This window comes from Natator depressus, chromosome 5 (genome assembly GCF_965152275.1).
Source record: "Natator depressus isolate rNatDep1 chromosome 5, rNatDep2.hap1, whole genome shotgun sequence".
NCBI lineage: Eukaryota > Metazoa > Chordata > Testudines > Cheloniidae > Natator > Natator depressus.
Genome location: NC_134238.1, coordinates 42,070,280 through 42,088,838, shown reverse-complemented (window position 1 = coordinate 42,088,838; position 18,559 = coordinate 42,070,280). Strand labels below are relative to the sequence as shown.

The following is an 18,559-nucleotide window of genomic DNA, read 5'->3' as shown; positions in this document are numbered from 1 at the left end:
GCCAGCAGAGTTACAGACAATATGGAGATTTTACAAATATACTGGAAACAAAAAAACCCCCTGCCAATGGTATCGGTCCATCACTAGATGGAAATGGTAGAATTATCAATAATAATGCAGAAAAGGCAGACATATTCAATAAATATTTGTCCTGTATTGTCTAATATAGTATCATCATATGGTGATAACACTCTTTCCATTCCATTAGTATTGCTGGAGAATGTTAAACAGAAGCTACTAAAGTTAAGACATTTTTTAAATCAGCAGGTCCAGATAACTTGCATTCAAGAGTTTTTAAAAAGCTGACTGAGGCGCTCTCTGGACTGTTAATGTTGAATTTCATTAAGTCATGGAGCACTGGGGAAGTTCCAGAAGACTGGAAGAAAGCTAATGCTGGGCCAATTTTTAGACAGTATACGCGGGATGACCCAGTCTGACATCATCAATCCCAGGCAAGATAATGGAGCACCTGATATGGGACTCTAATAAAGAATTAAAGGAAGGTAATGTAATTAATGCAAATCATAGTTAATAATGTTGACGTAGTATATTTAGACTTTTGTAAGCCATTTGAATTGGTACCACATGACATTTTGATTAAAAAACTAGAAAGATATAAAATTAATATGGCACACAGTAAATGGATTAAAACTGGCTAGCTGATAGGTCTCAAAATGTAATTGTCAACTAGGAATTGTCACTGAGTGGGTGTGTTTCTACTAGGATCCCGCAAGAATTGGTTCTTGGGCTTATGCTATTCAACATTTTGCATCAATCACCTGAAAGAAAACAAAATCATCACTGATATATTTTGCAGATGGCACACAACTTGGGGGAGTGGTAAATAATGGAGAGGACAGGTCATTGATTCAGAATGATCTGAATTGCTTGGTAAACTGGCACAAGCAAACAATATGCATTTTAATATGGTTAAATATAAATCTATGCATCTAGGAACAAAGAATGTAGGAATGGGGGATTCTATCCTGGGAAAAAGTGACTTTGAAAAAGATTTGGGGGTCGTGGTGGATAATCAGCTGAACACAGGTGCGACGTTTGAATAGGAGTAGAAAGCTTATTTTACATCTGCATTTGACACTCGTGTGACCACTGTTAGACTACTGTGTCCAGTTCTGGTGCTCACAATTCAAGAAGATTGTTGATAAATTGGAGAGGGTTCAAAGAAGAGCCACAAGAATGATTAAAGGATTAGAAAACATCAGGAGCTCAACCTATATAGTTTAGAGAGAAAGTTACGGAGCTGTCTTTCTTTTCTACTTGTGCTTCAACAGATTTGTAAACTAAATTCCAGATACAGGATGAATCAGTTAAATCTGTGGAAGCCCACTGAATGCACTTAAAGGGAGTTCTAAATGAGGACAGCAGACACTGGAGTTCTAAATGAGGACAGCAGAATTACACAAGTGTATGTCACCCACTGCACAGTGTACATTACAGGTCCCCTTTTACACCCAATCCCAAAGTGAGAGTCTGTCATAGCCCTTAGATACAGAATCTGGTCATTTAGTTAAGCAACTCCCAATTAGCTCTTCAGTTCAATCTCCAGTGTGGTAGTGGTACTATACTCACACCAACGTGGCAGGCACTATATTATACTAGGAATGCCTTTGTCCATGTCCTCATCAGTATCGTAATCATGCTGTCGTCACTTCCTCGCCTGGTTTTGCAGGTACTGCACGTACTGCTGGATAATGCGCAAGGTATTTACAATGATGAACACTGCAGCAGAGATCTGAGCGGGCTCCATGTTTGCCGCACTATGGCTCCTACATGGGTAATCCTGGAAAAAAGGTGCAAAACATAGGAGAGCAGAGTGGCAGTGGAAGAGGTGCTGTTTGGTTCACGATAGCTGAAAAAAGGCGGGAAATGGTTATCTTCTGTAGCTTTTAAGGAGGCGGGAGCCCAGGGCAGACAACATGGAGAGGCTCGGTAGCTTGGCAAGAGCGGGAGAGCAGAGTTGGCGGCGGAAGCTGTGCTGTTCGGTTCACGATGGCTGAGCAGAGTTGGCAGTGGAAGCGGTCAACAAGGAAAAGAAAGAGTAGATGTTATAGAGATTACATAGGAAGACAAGAGGAAATGCGAAGTGGATTCATAGTAGGAGAGCAGCAGTGCACTGTACTGCACCGTCTGCTGAAAGCAGTATGGCGTCTGCACGCCAAAGGCGCAAAACAATTGTCTGCTGTAGCTTTCATGGAGGGAGGAGCGACTGACGACACACCCAGAAACACCCACGAGAATGTTTTTGCCCCATCATGCACTGGGAGCTTATCCCAGAATTCCAGGGACTGCGGGATAGCTACCCACAGTGCACCGCTCTGACATTCAGTGCTAGCCTCGGTACTGTGCACGCACTCTGCCAAATTCACACGCTTAGTGGGGACACACAAGACCGAATGTATAAAATCGATTCCGAAAATTCAAATAGAATAATTTCGAAATAATTTCATACTGTAGATGTACCCTGAGAAAACTTTCCACCATGTGGTACAGGAACAGTGAAAGTTCTAAGATGTAGCATTGCAAGTTGCAACAGTTTGCAACAGTTTGCTTGTGGATACACTACTCACTCATTTCCAACACACTTTCACAATTTTAAAGCATTACAGTGATATGACTTAATACATTTGAAACATTATCAAAATTATGACCTTGTTATTTCATCTATTAATTAATCTCAATATACTGAAAAAAAGGAGTAATATTTCTGCATGTGCGTAGCTCCTGGAATTCGTTGTATATTAGCTGGAGTGCTTTCCACCACCTCCTTTATTAGATAGATCACTGAAAGCCAGTGACTCAATTTTTGGTCAGTCCAGGGTCATACTGTGACCCACATGCCTAATAGGGAGATATCTCTTCAAGAGATCTATTGGAGGTAGGAACAGGTTGCGTCAGGGTCAATGTTACTAGGCAGATGCACAATTAGCATTCCACACCCAGAAATTTCTGGATTTGGGTGTGGTATTGGGTTTGGGGTATTCTCAACAGGTTCCCTGTTGCTGGACTCAGACTCCATGAGGGTAAGTAGTCAGGGCAGCTGCTTTACAAAAGGCCACATGGCCTGTGTGGGTCGGAAGAAGCTGAGCCACAGAGAAGAATGCAGGCTGTTTTTCCCCGACTCTGAAGCATTTTGCATCCAGTTAAGGATAGTGTTAACTCTCCAAGTGGCAAGCCCTGGCAGTGTTAATATTAGAAAGGGGAAATTGGGAGGGGAAAACTAATTTCTTTTATTTTAATTGTACACTGGGAATGTTGTTTGATTTTAGTCAAACTGTTTTAGTTGTCTCATCTAGTAATATTCACCAACTCTTCTCTTATTTGAATGTGATGATGGTGAATGAGTCATTTATATTTTGCTATTCTCAGTTTTGTATTTTTCTTGTAAGAGGGTGTTTTAATCAGTATACGTAAACTGAGTGGTTGGTTATTTAGGCCATGTTTACCCTACCACTTTTTTTGCTATAATGTATGTTGCCCAGGGGTGTGGAAAAAAAAAAAATACCCCCGAGTGACATAAGTTACACCAACAGAAGTGCTAGTGTGGACTGTGCTATGTCAGCGGGAGAGACTGTCCCGCCGATATAGCTACTGACACTCACTGGGGGAAGGGGGTGGTGGTTTAATTATGTCAACATGAGAGCTCTCTCCCATTAGCCTAGAGCGGCTACCCAGGACATCTTATGCTGCTATAAGCTCTCTAGTGTAGACATAGAATATCAGGGTTGGAAGGGACCCCAGAAGGTCATCTAGTCCAACATGGCCGCAGTTAACTAACTGAGTGATCTGCAGCAAAGGAAGAGAAAGAGTCTGTAGGGAGTCCAGCTGGAGATTTCTATAAGCAAGTTGTTGCAGTGCTTTTGACTCAGAAAACTGGATAGCTTTTGGTGATCACAGATTGTAACAGAGACTCAGATGAACTCAGCCTTAGCTTTCGGAAATTCTGAGTTACTTCTCACTGTGTTTCTGTGCATTGCTCTGTCCATGTGGCTGAGTTGCTTCCAGCACATCTCTGTTCCCCTGGTGTCCCATCAATAGTAGTCCCTCCAGGGATGGTCAGGCCCTCTGACTTCAGTTCCATCGATCATGATACACTGGGCATTTCAAAATGATTCCAAATTCTTAGGCTGTAGAATTGTCCATACCCTGTAGATTAATATCAACAAAGCAGTGCTCTCTTAAAGGCCATTACCTTTAAAACAGAGGTAGAAGAATTCAAGCCTGCCACACAGAAGATATGGGTTTGAGTTCTGGCTATGCCTACTAATTTCTGTGTGACCCTGAGCAAGTCACTTAATCTCTCTGGGTTTCAATTTACCGAGCTATTGAAAGGGGATATTAATGATAGGGATCAATGAAAGGGAGCAACTTGGGAAACACTAATGGTGAAAAAGCTTGGGATAATAGTAGATAATAAATGAGTTTGAGTTTGCAATGCTACATGGTTGCATATCTGCTCAGTGCCATTTTGGGCTGTCCATGCAAGGAGATCACATCACTGACCAGCAAGGTAATAATCCTGTTTCTTACAGTTTGGTTCAAGGAGGTAATAATCCAATTCCATATGCTACTTTATGCTACTGCACCTAGAATATTGCATTTAATCCCACCAGTACCAGGCTATTAAAAAAAAGCAACAAAAATGCTTTTCAAATCACTGAAAGAGTAAAAAAGATTTCCATATGTGTAATTTAGTGAACTGAAGACCAAAGAGGCAAAAGGAGGCATTGAGAACCTACCAACATTTGAAGGGTGTAAACACCAAGGAGAGAGAGAGAATTACTTAGTGTGAAACACAGGGATATAACTGGGAATAACAGCATGAAACAGAGAACGGATTAATTTAGGCTGAATTGGAATAATCTCCATAGGGAAATGTGAGACACCTGTAATTTTTAACAGGTTTCAGAGTAGCAGCCATGTTAGTCTGTATTCGCAAAAAGAAAAGGAGTACTTGTGGCACCTTAGAGACTAACAAATTTATTTGAGCATAAGCTTTCATGAGCTACAGCACTGAATGCACCCAATGAAGTGAGCTGTAGCTCACGAAAGCTTATGTTCAAATAAATTTGTTAGTCTCTAAGGTGCCACAAGTACTCCTTTTCTTTTTGTAATTTTTAAGAACACCTGAGCAACACTCTAGAAGATAAGCTGTATGGAACAATTCTGCACTCGTATGGGATGTACTGAATAATCAGACTGTTTTCCCTTTCTTACCTCTATGATCCCTCACAGAAATGTTGTGAAGCTAATCCCATTTATTTTTGTGAAGTGCATAGAGCTCTTCTGAGGAAAGGTGCTATACAACATGAACTAGAGCTGGGTACAAGCTACAAATTCAGACAAGTTTTTCTGAGGGTCCAGGCAAGTGCAAGGTGGTACATTTCTTATTGATGATAAGCTTTCACTTTTTGCTAACCTTATTTGCCTCCAACATTGGGTTATCAAGTCACGCTGAAGTAGGCTCTGTAGCAAGCCAATAGACTGATCAGAAAAGTTATTTCTATTAAAGAACAATCTCAGAGCTAGCACATCTGACTATAATAGATCAGAAAAGTATGCACAAATATTTACAGAATTTTTAAAAGATATTTTTCAATTACTGTATTTATTATTTGCGGAGAGTATTAGAAAGTATAGCAGAACATTCAGACAATGCCTCAATTTAAATTAAGAAAAAATGTGTCCAATGTCTACTTCAGGTCTTAAAACATTAAGAAAATTGTAAACTGTAAGCAAAGAAATCATAGCCTGGGCTGAAGCAAGAACAATTGCTAGCAAGGGAAAAATGCATCAGCGATAACTTGCTGCATCTCATTCTTGCAGCACTATCACAGATGTTTTATAAGAAGAGCCATACTGGAACAGACCAATGGTTCAGCTAGCCCAGTATCCTATCTTCCGACAGTGGCCCGTCCCAAATGCTTCAGAGAGAATGAACATAAGGCAATTATCGAGTGATCCATCCTCTATCCTCCAGTCCCAGCTTCTGGCAGTCAGAGGTTTAGGGACCTGGGGTTGCATCCATGACTATCTTGCCTACTAACCATTGATGGATCTATCCTCCAGGAACTTAACTAATTCTTTTTTGAACTCAGATATACTTTTGGCCTCCATAACATCCCCTGGCAATGAATTCCACAGGTTGGGTGAATACCACCTGGTCCTGGTAATTTATTACTTTTTCTAATTTGTTCCAAACCTCTTCTATTCACATCTCAATCTGGGACGGTTACTCAGATTTGTCACCTCAAAAGAATGAGTCATGTATGGGAATCTCCCTCACATCCTCTGCAGTGAAGACCAATGCAAAGAGTTTATTTAGCTTCTCTGAAATGGCCTCATCTTCTTTGAGTGCTCCTTCGGCACCTTGATTATTCAATACCTCCCCAACATTTAGCAGGTTTCCTGCTTCAGAAGTACTTAAAAATGTTGCTGTTAGTTGCCCTCCAAATTCGTTTTTGGCCTGCCTAATTACCCTTTTACACTTGACTTACCAGAGTTTATGCTCCTTTCTTTTTTTCCTCAGTAAGATTTGACTTCTTATTTTTAAAGGATGGCTTTTTTGACCCTCTGACTTTTATTCCACTGGTTAGCCGTGATGGCACTGTTCTGGTCCTCTTACATTTAAAATGTTAAATTTTGCTTAACAAAAATGTGTAACTAATGGATTGGCTCCAACTGCTTGACCGTCTAAAACCATTAGTCTGCAGCATATTCTCCTATTAACACTGCTAGTTATGGCAATGCCCTGCAGTAGTTACTCCTTTCTCCTACTGCATCCCATTGAACAGAGATAATCATTATGGCTGTTCTTTGTGTAAAAGACACTACAGTGTTGTGAGGGGAACAGAGGATGGATAAATATTAAACCAGATTCTCATCATCAATTACTACATTTCTTTCGTGGTGCTTTAGTAGGAAAACAAAAAAAAAAATAGTGAGTTCATATTTACAGTTTCTAGAATGGCACACATTGGAGAAATGCATCAATTTAGAAGTGCCAGAATTTCTCCTCCCCCGCCAGCATCTTGTTAGAGCCTAAAGACAAGAACACACTGCTTTATGCATCTATAAGCCTCACAACCAGCTTTACTGGGTTCAGCACCAAAGGAGCATGGCATTGATCTGCATTGTCTAGGCTCACTAACAGAGAGAAAAAAAGGCAAGCTAAAACCACATGCTGTAAGTTTATAACCACTTCAGGTCAATTCTAAAATTCTGATTTTAACATTACTGTTGTAGCACCCATCATGTGCTTACTGCTACAGAAACACTGAAGAAGGCATCGTCCCTAAACTAAAGAGCTTACACTCCAAGTGAACAAAACAGAGGGAGCATAGGAAAAAGGAATCCACTGTATCAGGAAAATCGACAGATGACTGGCCACATTCTCCGAAAACATATTTTTAATTTTGCAGACAGAGACCTTCATCAATTATTTCAGAGCCTTGTCATAGGTGCCACAGCATGAATCTTCAGTTGGGATGTGAATGAGAAGATGGTAGTGGCCTTACAAGGCTAGCTCAAGGAAGGCATTCTACACTGAGGGAATGGCACAGAAGAAAGCCCAGACACAACTGTGTGAGAAGGACAAAGGGGCACAAAAGTTGGCATCATTAGCAGAGTGGAAGGGAGGCAATGTAAAAATGGATATGCAGGGAGAGGAAAAGCTATACAGAAACTCGAAGACAAGGAGAGGAAGGATGAACTTGATGTTGTAGAGAAGAGTCCGAACTTGAAGAAGGGGTAACATCCAGACCAACAAGTAAGGAAGACCATCTACCAGTAACATATTTTTAGTTAATGCAGCTCCTTAAGCCATCTTTGGAAGATCAGAACAGAGACTTATGTGAGATGGCTTCAAGTGCCTTGTGTATATTCTGCCAAGCGTCAAACCTGAACGATCTCTGCAACCAAACCACCCACGAGAGCCATCAAAGGTTCAGATATCTATGAGTCATGTCAATACAGTCCACGGAATAGAAAGCTATATCAACTATAAGAATGAACAAAACAAAGCTGAGAATACTTCAGAAAGCAAATGGGCTTCAAGTGAAGACAGGAATACAGCAAGAAAAGAAAAGGAAGCCAGTAACATTCCATATTCGGTGATCAACTATATATTTGCTCAGTGTAAGATCTTCCCCTTTCCACCCACAGTCACCACAGTGTCCACCCATCTCAGGTAAATTGCAGATTTTGATCACCCTGGCCTTAGAACAACTCTAAATTGTAGCCAACAGACAAGGTGCAGTTATTCAGGGCAAAACTGATAAAATGTGAAGTTGAAATGCAGATTCATGCCTGCATGTCAAATCTGCTATTTTTCAACATCAAATAGTATGAGATACAGTCTAATAACCTAACCCATTTGATCACTACTAAACTCACACCCAGTAAATTACTACAATTTTTTGTGTTTAAAAAAAAAAGGTATTGTTTGCTCTTGAGTGGGCAGGAGCGGCCAAGACGTCAACGAAGCAATAAGAATGAATCCAGGTAACATGAATACAGATTTCAACTTGGGCATGATATTAACACCTCATTCATTTTCCTCTGCACTGTTCCTTCATTTCACTTATGTGTTTATTAATCTTGCAAAAACAGAAACCACTTAAAAGTAAGTCATTGCTCATAAAAAGCATTAAATTCTACTAGCAACTTTCCAGGTAAGGAGTACATTTTCCAAAGACATGTTCCTGAGCTGCACACTCAAAAAAACCCACAAAATCCACTGTGATCCTACTGAGTCTGTAAAAAACAATAGGTAGCCCTAGGCATGTGCCTCTCTCAAACACATTACTGGATTTTCAACACAAACTCAGCCAAAGGATTTCCAGTTTTTGGAATTAGAGATCACTAAAAAGCAGACAATGTTAAGTTCCTGAAGAGAGCATTTTAAACACAGTTATAGATGCAAGATTGTGCATGTGCAAAAACAATGATCTTCTGTTACATAAGGATTTTGCTTCATTTACAGTTTTAGAATTGTTTATTTTATTTTTTATTTTTTTTTTTATTATTTTTTTTTTTTGCAGACCCAGTTCTGATCATTACCCATCAGAGAAACTCACTTTTAGCTAGCTTCTCATAGCTGCTGAAATTAGATTTATTTACTTCCTCTTCACTGGCTTAACTAAAAGAAACTAATTTTAATGAACCAATACCAAAAGTAAACTCAAATAAAAACAAATGGAATCAACTCCTTGTACACTGCTTTCCAATTAGCAGTTTTCATTTTTCTCTTTTTGACTGCAGTCTCTCCACTTTTCTACTCTGCCTTCCCTCACAACCATGTTCTGTCTTATTGTGCCAGACTAAGTTTCTTGGGGCCAAGCCCTTGTCTTCCTACTTAATATAGTACTTTGCAGTGGTACATAAACAATAATGGCAGTATGATAACATATATACCCCTGAAATTCTGGTTCTTTAAGTTAACCCTCAAAAAAAAAAATCAAACATCAACACCTGAAAGACTGCAAAAGTTTGATGTAACACACCATCTATCTCTAAAAGCAGCTTACTCTAATATATGTTCCATATACCAATCCAGTGTGTGCATTCTACAAATCCATCTGGATACCAGAGATCTGAAAACAAGTTCCAGCACAAGAATGTAAACCTCAAGGTCATTATAGGCAGCACTGGTAGTTAAGGTTGCCTGAATTTCCATGATCAGAGACACTGCTCTCAGTTGCTTAGATCTTTGCCACTTTGCCAAACTAACTGTTTGGACTGCAATTCTCCATTCTAGGTATCTGCCTCAGGCTGAATTTTTAGGACAGCTAAAATGGTTCAGCTGTTTCTGAGAACACAGAGAAAAACACATTTTGCCCATGTTAAAAAAAAAAGTTATTTTGGCTTCATTGAGAAGCTGTAGCATCTACCTGCTTTGGAGCAGGGGCTTAAATACTGGCGAGAGTGTCACTGTCACATCAGGGATGAGTCTTTTGCCATCCCTGTGAAAAATGTGCTCAAATTTGGATAAGTAACAAGCCTCCCAAAAAAATCTCATTTCTCAAATGCTCAATAGAGACGTTAGCATGGCAGCTAAAATCTCAGAAGATTGTCGGATCGAGCATGCTCCACCGAAAGGCTGCAGGAGCGGATCAGGACTTAACCTCTGTACTTTCAATGCCCCCTCTGCTGGTGTCCAGGCAGAGGATGAAAAACGGGATGGGTGACTATGAGAGCAGGAGCCAGGGGATGTGTGGTTTGAGAGGAGAAACTGTGGGGGGGAGAACGTAGGCAGGATGCGAGAGAGGATCTAGATTAGAACTGGTCAGAAATGTTTCTTCTGAATGATTTTCTCACCAAAAAACAAACACTCTTCACAAAACCAAAATTTTCCATGGGGAAAAAAAAACCTTAAGTTTTGCTGGAAATTTCCGCTGTCAAGAAAATCTAAATGACAGTTCCCCAGCTGACTACTAGGAAGGGTCTTGTAAATTTCACTTTCTGCCTGGCCCTTGGCAGAAACTGAAATAGATAAAAGCTTTCCAGGAGGGCTGCCAAGGCTAAGCATCCAGACTCTCCACCTCCCACTCAACTCCAGGGCCAGACAGGCTAAGCTCCCCAGCTCTCTCTGTCCTTCTGGTTGCCAAGCTCCCCAGCTCTCTGTCCTTCTGGTTGCCAGACCGGAGGGAGGCAGAGTATTAAGGTGCTTTACCTCTCCAGGAACTGGGCTGGAAGGCTCTTGTCAATTTCACTTTCTCAGAAAAATTAAAGGAATTAAAAAAAAAATCAAACAAATGAAATAAACTCTTTGGTACATTGATTTCGCTCAAAGGGAAATTGACAAGAACCTTCTGGGAGAGCAGCTGGAAAGCCTAAAACTTCCATTTTAGTTTTCCAAAAACAGAATTTTTCCTGAAATTCTTCTAGTGAAAAATTCCACTGTTTTGACATTTCATGCCATTTTAGAATGAAATGTTTTTCAAAAAAATATGAATATTTTTGCAGGAAGGGATTACCATTTTCCAGCCAGCCCTAATCACCATCCGTCTTGTGTAGTGAATGAGGCAGGAGTCCTGTGGAAAAAATAGCATGAGCTCATGTAATTAAAAGCTATCAAAATACACATGTACAAGGTGGCCAAATGAAGGTTGCATGGGCAGTCTTGATTCTGGCATTTCCTAACTTTGCAATCTTAACATTCTTTTAGGATTGTTTTAAATTTATTTATTTGTAACATATAGATGGATAACACTACTGTAATCAAAAAGGCAATGGTTTCAACATAATGGAAAATGGATTTAAGAACATGTTAACATCTGTGGGAGTGGGAACAACCTATAACTTGAAGAACTAACACATATAATGTTTTATAAGCATAAGTAATATACCAGAAAGTAAAAATAAATCTGAAAAATCCTTAGGCCAAATGTGATCGAAAAAAGTAGCAATGGCATTGGCAAGTGGAAGAGAAATTTAAAACAATTTAAGGGAAGCTTCTCACAATGGAGCGGAAGGACAATTACAATGACTGTTACTATTTCCCTGTGATTTAACAGCAACTAATTTAAGTACTTGTTGCCACTGCATTAAGTCTATACTAGCCAACCTGTTTGTCAAACCATACTAGGTGGGTACAGCTATGAGATTAAAAAAATCCCACAAGTTACAATTCTTAATGTAATCAAGCAATGATAGTGGTACTAATTAGAGGTATGCAGAAACTATTTAGTAAAATTTAAAATATTCATTGTTTTCTAGGACAAGCTGAGTTATTTGGGAATTGGTGCTAACTACTGCACACTGAACTGGAAAACTGGTTTTGCGTATGGCTCAAAGAACATGACAGAGCTTGAGTCAAACCATCTCAAGATTCCTCTGCTGAGAGGCACTGCTCACAAAAGGATCTGATATGAAGGAACATTACGTTTGTGTGTCTCCTTCCCAACATAATACCAAATAGTAAGTTCTGTGTCATATCATAGGCATTATCAAGAAATGGTAGTACAGTTATCAAAAGGCATTAGTGAGAAGTATAATATGGGCTACAGACACATTCTGGCCTAATGCCAAATACACTGGCTAAGAATATAGCAACTCTCTTTACTGGCTATGAGGTGACCACACCACAGAGACAAGTGAACCAATGAGAGCAATGTTAACCCTTTCAGGAAGGCTGACTTTTATAGCTGCCATAATAGCAGAAGAGATGTTAGACAAAAGAAAGAGTCTTTTAGAAAGTTTGACCAACATGTAACAATGGATGAATGCCTTGAAAATACAGGTGAATTAACTGATCAAGAGATTGTGCACCCTATCAGGCCCACAGAAGTGACAGCTAATGAGGAAAGGAAAAAAGTGTTTTTTGCATCAGTCTCTCATCTTACAGAAGCATTGTCTATCTCAGGCACTTCTAAGACAGCTGTCACTGTGGTATCTATCCATTATAAAAGCAACACACAAGGTTCTTATTTTTCTATGTCAGGATAGAATAAAGATGTTCTGGCTCTCAACATAGTGCCCACAGAAACTGTTAAAAGGAATCTATACATAGTTATACCCACAAACACTGAACACATTTCACCAAGAGTGTATGAAAAAAACGGTTACTTACTTTCTCGTAACTGTTGTTCTTCGAGATGTGTTGTTCACGTCCATTCCACATTAGGTGTGCGCGCGCCACGTGCACGAGCGTCGGAAACTTTTTCCCTTAGCAGCTCCTGTCGGGCCAGCGGGCCCCCCGACTGGTGCCACTGTGCCCCGCATATATACCCCCACCGGCCCGACCCCCTCCAGTTCCTTCTTGCCAGCGACTCCAACACGGGGGGAAGGGGGTGGAATGGACGTGAACAACACATCTCGAAGAACAACAGTTACGAGAAAGTAAGTAACTGTTTTTTCTTCTTTGAATGCTTGTTCACGTCCATTCCACATTAGGTGAATTACAATCTTACCTCTGGAGGAGGGTAGGAGTCACGGAACAACTGCTCGGAGGACCACTCTGCCAACTGCCGCGGCCTCTCTGGCCTGCTGGTTGACTGCATAGTGAGTCGTGAAGGTGTGCACCGAGGACCAGGTGGCTGCTCTGCAGATCTCCTGGACTGGGACCTGTGCCAGGAACGCTGTGGAAGTTGCCTGCACCCTGGTCAAGTGGGCCGTGACCGCTGGGGCCAGAACACCTGCGAGCTCATAGCACGCCTGGATGCAGCTTGCAATCCAAGACGAAATCCGCTGCACCGACACTGGGAGGCCTTTTAAGTTCTCGGCCACAGCCACAAACAGCTGCACGGATTTGCGAAAGGGCTTGGTGCACTCCAAATAGAACACCAGTGCTCGACGCACATCCAGGGTGTGCAAGCTGCGGTGACTCGAGTCCGTATGGGGTTTTGGGAAGAACACAGGCAGACAAATGTCCTGGCCCAGATGGAATTGGGACACCACCTTAGGGAGGAACTTGGGGTGCGGCCGGAGCTGCACCTTGTCCTCGTGAAATACTGTGTATGGTGGCTCAGAGGTGGGGGCCCTCAGCTCAGACACCCTTCTGGCCGAGGTAATGGCAACCAGAAACTCCACCTTCCAGGAAAGATAGAGGACAGAACAGGTAGTAAGGGGCTTGAAAAGGGGTCCCATGAGTTTAGAAAGGACCAGGTTAAGGTTCCATCGAGTGACTGGGGGGCGGGAGTACAGTAACACCCTCTCCAACCCTTTAAGGAAACGCCCCACCATTGGGTGGGAAAACACCGAGCCCCCCCGAGAACCCCGGATGGAAGGCGGAGATGGCCACCAGGTGCACTCTGAGTGAGGACAGGGCTAGCCCTTACTGTTTGAGGTGCAGGAGACACTCCAGAATGGCCTGCACCGGAGCCTGGCCCGGCCGAACCTGTCGGGGTTCACACCAACACGAGAACCTTTTCCACTTGGCCATATAGGCCGCCCTGGTAGAGGGCTTTCTACTGCCAAGCAGAATCTGCTGCACAGGAAGGGAGCACTGGCTCTCCAGGGCGTTTAGCCACAGAGCCTCCATGCCGTCAGGTGCAGTGACTGCAGGTCAGGGTGGAGAAGCCACCCGTTGTCCTGTGTAATGAGGTCCCGGTGTAGGGGCAGGACTACTGGGGCGTCCACTGACAGCTCTAGGAGCCATGTGTACCAGTGTTGGCAGGCCCAGGCTGGGGCGATGAGGATCACCGCTGTCCTGTCCCTGCGCACCTTGAGCAGGACCTTGTGCACCAAGGGGAGCGTGGGGAAGGCATACATTAAGGCCCCTCTCCACGGGATTGCAAACACGTCCACGAGTGAGCCCGGGCTGCGGCCCTGGAACAAGCAGAACCGCAGGCACTGGGCGTTGGCCCTGGTGGCAAACAGATCTACCCGGGGAAACCCCCACCTGCGGAAGAGCGAAAGCATGACGTCCGCCCTGAGAGTCCACTCGTGCATGCGGTACAACCTGCTGAGGGAGTCCGCCAGCTCGCTCCGCACCCCCGGGAGATAGGACGCCTCGAGGTGAATTGCATGGGATATGCATAGGTCCCAGAGGAGGAGAGCCTTGCGACAGAGTGGTGAGGAACGAGCCCCGCCCTGCTTGTTTATATAAAACATGGCAGTAGTGTTGTCTGTCAGAACTGTCACGCTGTGACCACTCAGAGTGGCGTGAAAGGTCTGGCAGGTGAAACAAACCACCCTGAGCTCCTTCACGTTGATATGGAGCGACCGCTCTGCCTCAGACCACAACCCCTGCATCATGAGGTCCCACAGCAAACCACAGGCTGGGACTGCCACCACAGCAGGGAGTCCAGCACATCCCTTGGGGCTGTCACTACCAAGTCCAGGGGGTCCCTGCCTAGGAAGTACACCCAAGCGAGCCATGCCTGCAGAGTCCTGAGTCTCAGTCTTGCATGCCTGACCACATGCATGCCATGCTGCCACGTGGCCATTGTTGTTGGAAACTGGCGTAGGTAGGCCACTGCTTGTTGGATAGCCTAGAATCGGGATACCGGAAGGCTTGCCCTGGCCTGCACCATGTCCAGGATCACCCCTATGAATTCCACACTCTGCATGGGTACGAGAGTGGACTTGAGAATGTTGATCAGGAGCCCCAGCTTGTGGAACAATCTCAGGGCCACCTCCACCTGGCCCCGCACCTCTGCCTCAGATCGGCCCGCCAGGAGCCAATCGTCGAGGTACGGGTAGACACGGATTCTCTGCCTCCGTAAGAAGGCCGCCACCACCGCCATGCACTTCGTGAACACCCTTGGGGCCGTGGCTAGACCAAATGGGAGAACCGCAAACTGATAATGTTCTCGGCCCACAGTAAAGCATAGGAACTGCCAATGTGCTGGGAAAATGGCGATATGAAAGTACACGTCCTTCATGTCGAGGGCGGCGTACCAGTCCCCCGGATCCAGGGAAGCGATGATGGTGCCCAGAGACACCATGCGGAACCGGGCCTTGACCAGGAATTTGTTGAGCCCACGCAGGTCTAGGATTGGGCGAAGGCCCCCTTTGACCTTAGGGATGAGGAAGTACAGGGAGTAGAACCCTTTTCCCCTTAGGCCGTGAGGCACCGCAGCAGCGAGCGGACTTCCTCCTCTAGGAGATGCTCGTGAGAGGGGTCCCTGAAGAGGGATGGGGAAGGGGGGGGGGAAGAAAGGGGCAAACTGCAGCGAGTACCCGTTCTGCACCGTGCGTAAGTCCCAATGGCCCAATGTAATGGTGGACCACGCACGGGAGAAACGGGACAGGTGGTTCAGGAAACCAAGGGACGGATCCGGTGACTGGTCTGGTACGCTGTCCTCAAGCGCACCTTCAAAAGCCTGGCTTAGTGCCCAGCTGGAGTTTGTGCTGGCCTTGGTTCTGGCCCGGCGCATTATTGTTGTTATTGTTGTTGCGCCGTTGCCTGTTATCCCTGCCTCATGCCTGTGGCGAGGCTGGTACTAGCTTTGAGCGGGAGGCTGTGGCTTAAAGGGCTTCCTCTGGGTCGCCGGGTGTGCATACCCAACGACTTGAGCGTAGCCTGCGAGTCGCTGAGGCTATGCAGCCTCGCGTCTGTCTGATCCGCGAAGAGCCCGGACCCTTCGAAGGGGAGGTCCTGGAGCATATTCTGGACCTTGGGGGGCAGGCCTGACTCCTGGAGCCACGCAGAGCACCTCATGACCACCCCGACATGATTGTTCTAGCCGCCGCCTCTGCCGAATCCAAGGAGGCCTGGAGAGAGATCTTGGCTACTGCCTTGCCCTCGTCCACCAGGGCCGTGAACTCCTGTTGGGAACCTTGTGGGAGGTTGTCCTTAAACTTCCCCACCGCTGCCCAGGAGTTGAAATTGTGCCTGTTGACGGTGGCCTGCTGGTTAGCAATCCTCAACTGAAGGCCCCCAGATGAGTACACCTTTCTACCAAAAAGGTCCAGGCGTTTCGCCTCCTTGGCCTTAGGGGCCAGGGCCTGCTGTCCATGGCGCTCCCTTTCGTTCACCGCCGAAACCACTAGGGAGCATGGACTCGGGTGGCAGAATAGGAACTCATAGCCCTTAGATGGGGCAAAGTATTTATGCTCCACTCCTTTAGCTGTTGGAGCGCTGGAGGCCGGGGTCTGCCATATAGTCTTATAGTTAGACTGAATGGTCTTAATGAGCGGGAGCGCTATTCTGGATGGCCCTTTGGGGTTCAAAATGTCCACCATGGGGTCCTCCTGCTCAACCGTCTCCTCGGCCTGCAACCCCAAATTTTGGGCAACTCTGTGCAGTAGTTCCTGGTGGGCTCTATGGTCTATTGGTGGAGGGCCGGATACCTCTGTACTCGCCACCGCCTCATTGGGGGAAGACAAGGAGGTTAGCTGCTGCTTGACCCCCTTTGGTTGGTCCTCCTGCTCCCCATCTCCTGTGGCAGGGGTCCCCGGCTCAGGTCTAAGCTGGGGGAATGCTGGAGGCCTGGATACTGTTGCCTCCGGCACTGTCTGGCATTGGAGCGGGGACCGGGACCGCTACACCGAGCAACCTGCCCTGGACGGGGCACCTTGGTGCTCCTGATAGGCCCAGGGGGTCCAGAAGGGCCAATGGCCCGGCGACCCCCATTGAGGTTGCCAGCTCCCCTGAGGGTCCCTGCTGTCCGGGCCCCGGTGCAGGTAGCTATAGCGGCCGGAGCAGGCGCCAGACTGCGGCGATGCCAGTCGCAAAGGCCATGGCGGTGCCAACCATCTGCGCCAGCGGGAGAATGAGCGGCTCCTGGCTGAGCGGGACCGGAACCCCTGGATCGGGACCATCTGCGGGAGACCTCTGGCGAGGGCTGTCTCAACTCCTCCCAGTGCCGGTCTCTGGTGGGTGCCAGAGAGCGGTGAGCCCTTCCTGGAGCTTCTTCGCATTGACCCACTGCCGGTGCCGCAATCTCCTTCTGAGCCGCTGGCAAGTGCGAGTCTGTGGAGTCGGAGCTCAACCAGGACCAACTCCAGGAGCGGTGCCGGGACAGTGTCTTCGAGGGGCACACCATTGCTGGCTTACCCCTCGAGGTCTCCCCATACGGGAGGGGGCTCGCCGCCGACAGCTCGATGAGGTCCTTTGCAGCCTCAAAGGTGCCAGGCATAGAAGGCTGATCCATTATGCCCTTGAGCCCATCGTCCGCACTGAGCTCACTTAGATCTGGGCTCGGTGGGGCTTGTGCCGCCGGGACCACCTGTGTCAGCACCGGTACCGCGGCCTTCCCACTCTTGTTGGTGCTTGGTGCCTTGGGAGGCGCCAGCCTCCTGCGCAGGGAATGGCCACACCTTCCTTTAGGCTGCGCCGGGGGCCGCACCGGGGAGGACGATTGGTGCCGGGGCCTAGCCTGGCGCTCCGGGGCCGACAGTTTACGGTGCTTCGCCGGTGCCAGGTCTCCCGATGGCTCTGGGGCACTACGCACCGAGGAAGCCTGAGCCGGCGTCGGGCGCTCCGGGCCCAGCGGCTGGAATGCGGCCTCCATCAACAGTTGCTTTAGGCGAAAGTCTTTCTCTCCTTGTCCTTGGTTTGAACACCTTGCAAATCCTACACCTTTCAGTTTGATGTCCGTCCCCCAGGCAACGTAGGCACGAGTTGTGGGGGTCACTAATTGGCATAGGTTTGCGGCACTTGGGCCCTCGGCCCGTGGCCAGTGCTGGAGGCCTCCAAGCACCTAATCACTTAAGTGTTCACAATCTATATGTAAATGAAGCCACAGATGGTAAGAAGGAACTGGAGGGGGTCAGGCCGGCGGGGGTACATATGCGGGGCACAGTGGCGCCACTCAGGAGACCCGCCGGGAGCCGCTAAGGGAAAAAGTTTCCAACGTTTGTGCACATGGTGCGCGCACACCTAATGTGGAATGGACGTGAACAAGCACTCGAAGAAGAACTACATTTTTAACTACGGTCAGACAATCTTGCTCACACAAACACCTTTTTCAATGTTCAGCTCTATATAAAAAATAAACACACAACCAAATGCATCGATTCTTTGTGGCTTAATTGAGTGCCTATTTTCAGAAGGAAACCCATATAGAAACTACATATTAGATACCGAACCGTGCAAGCAAAGATTCCAGATCCTCTTCCTGCTCTCAGCACTGGGGTTTCCCTTTTCTTTTCT

The 18,559-nt window shown here is 45.8% G+C and overlaps 1 protein-coding gene across 5 annotated transcripts in view; it reads right to left on the bottom strand.

Moving 5' to 3' along the window:
* The window catches only part of MAST4 (microtubule associated serine/threonine kinase family member 4), a 442,775-nt gene that overhangs the window by 239,371 nt on the left and 184,845 nt on the right, over positions 1–18,559 (bottom strand). The window lies entirely within an intron of this gene.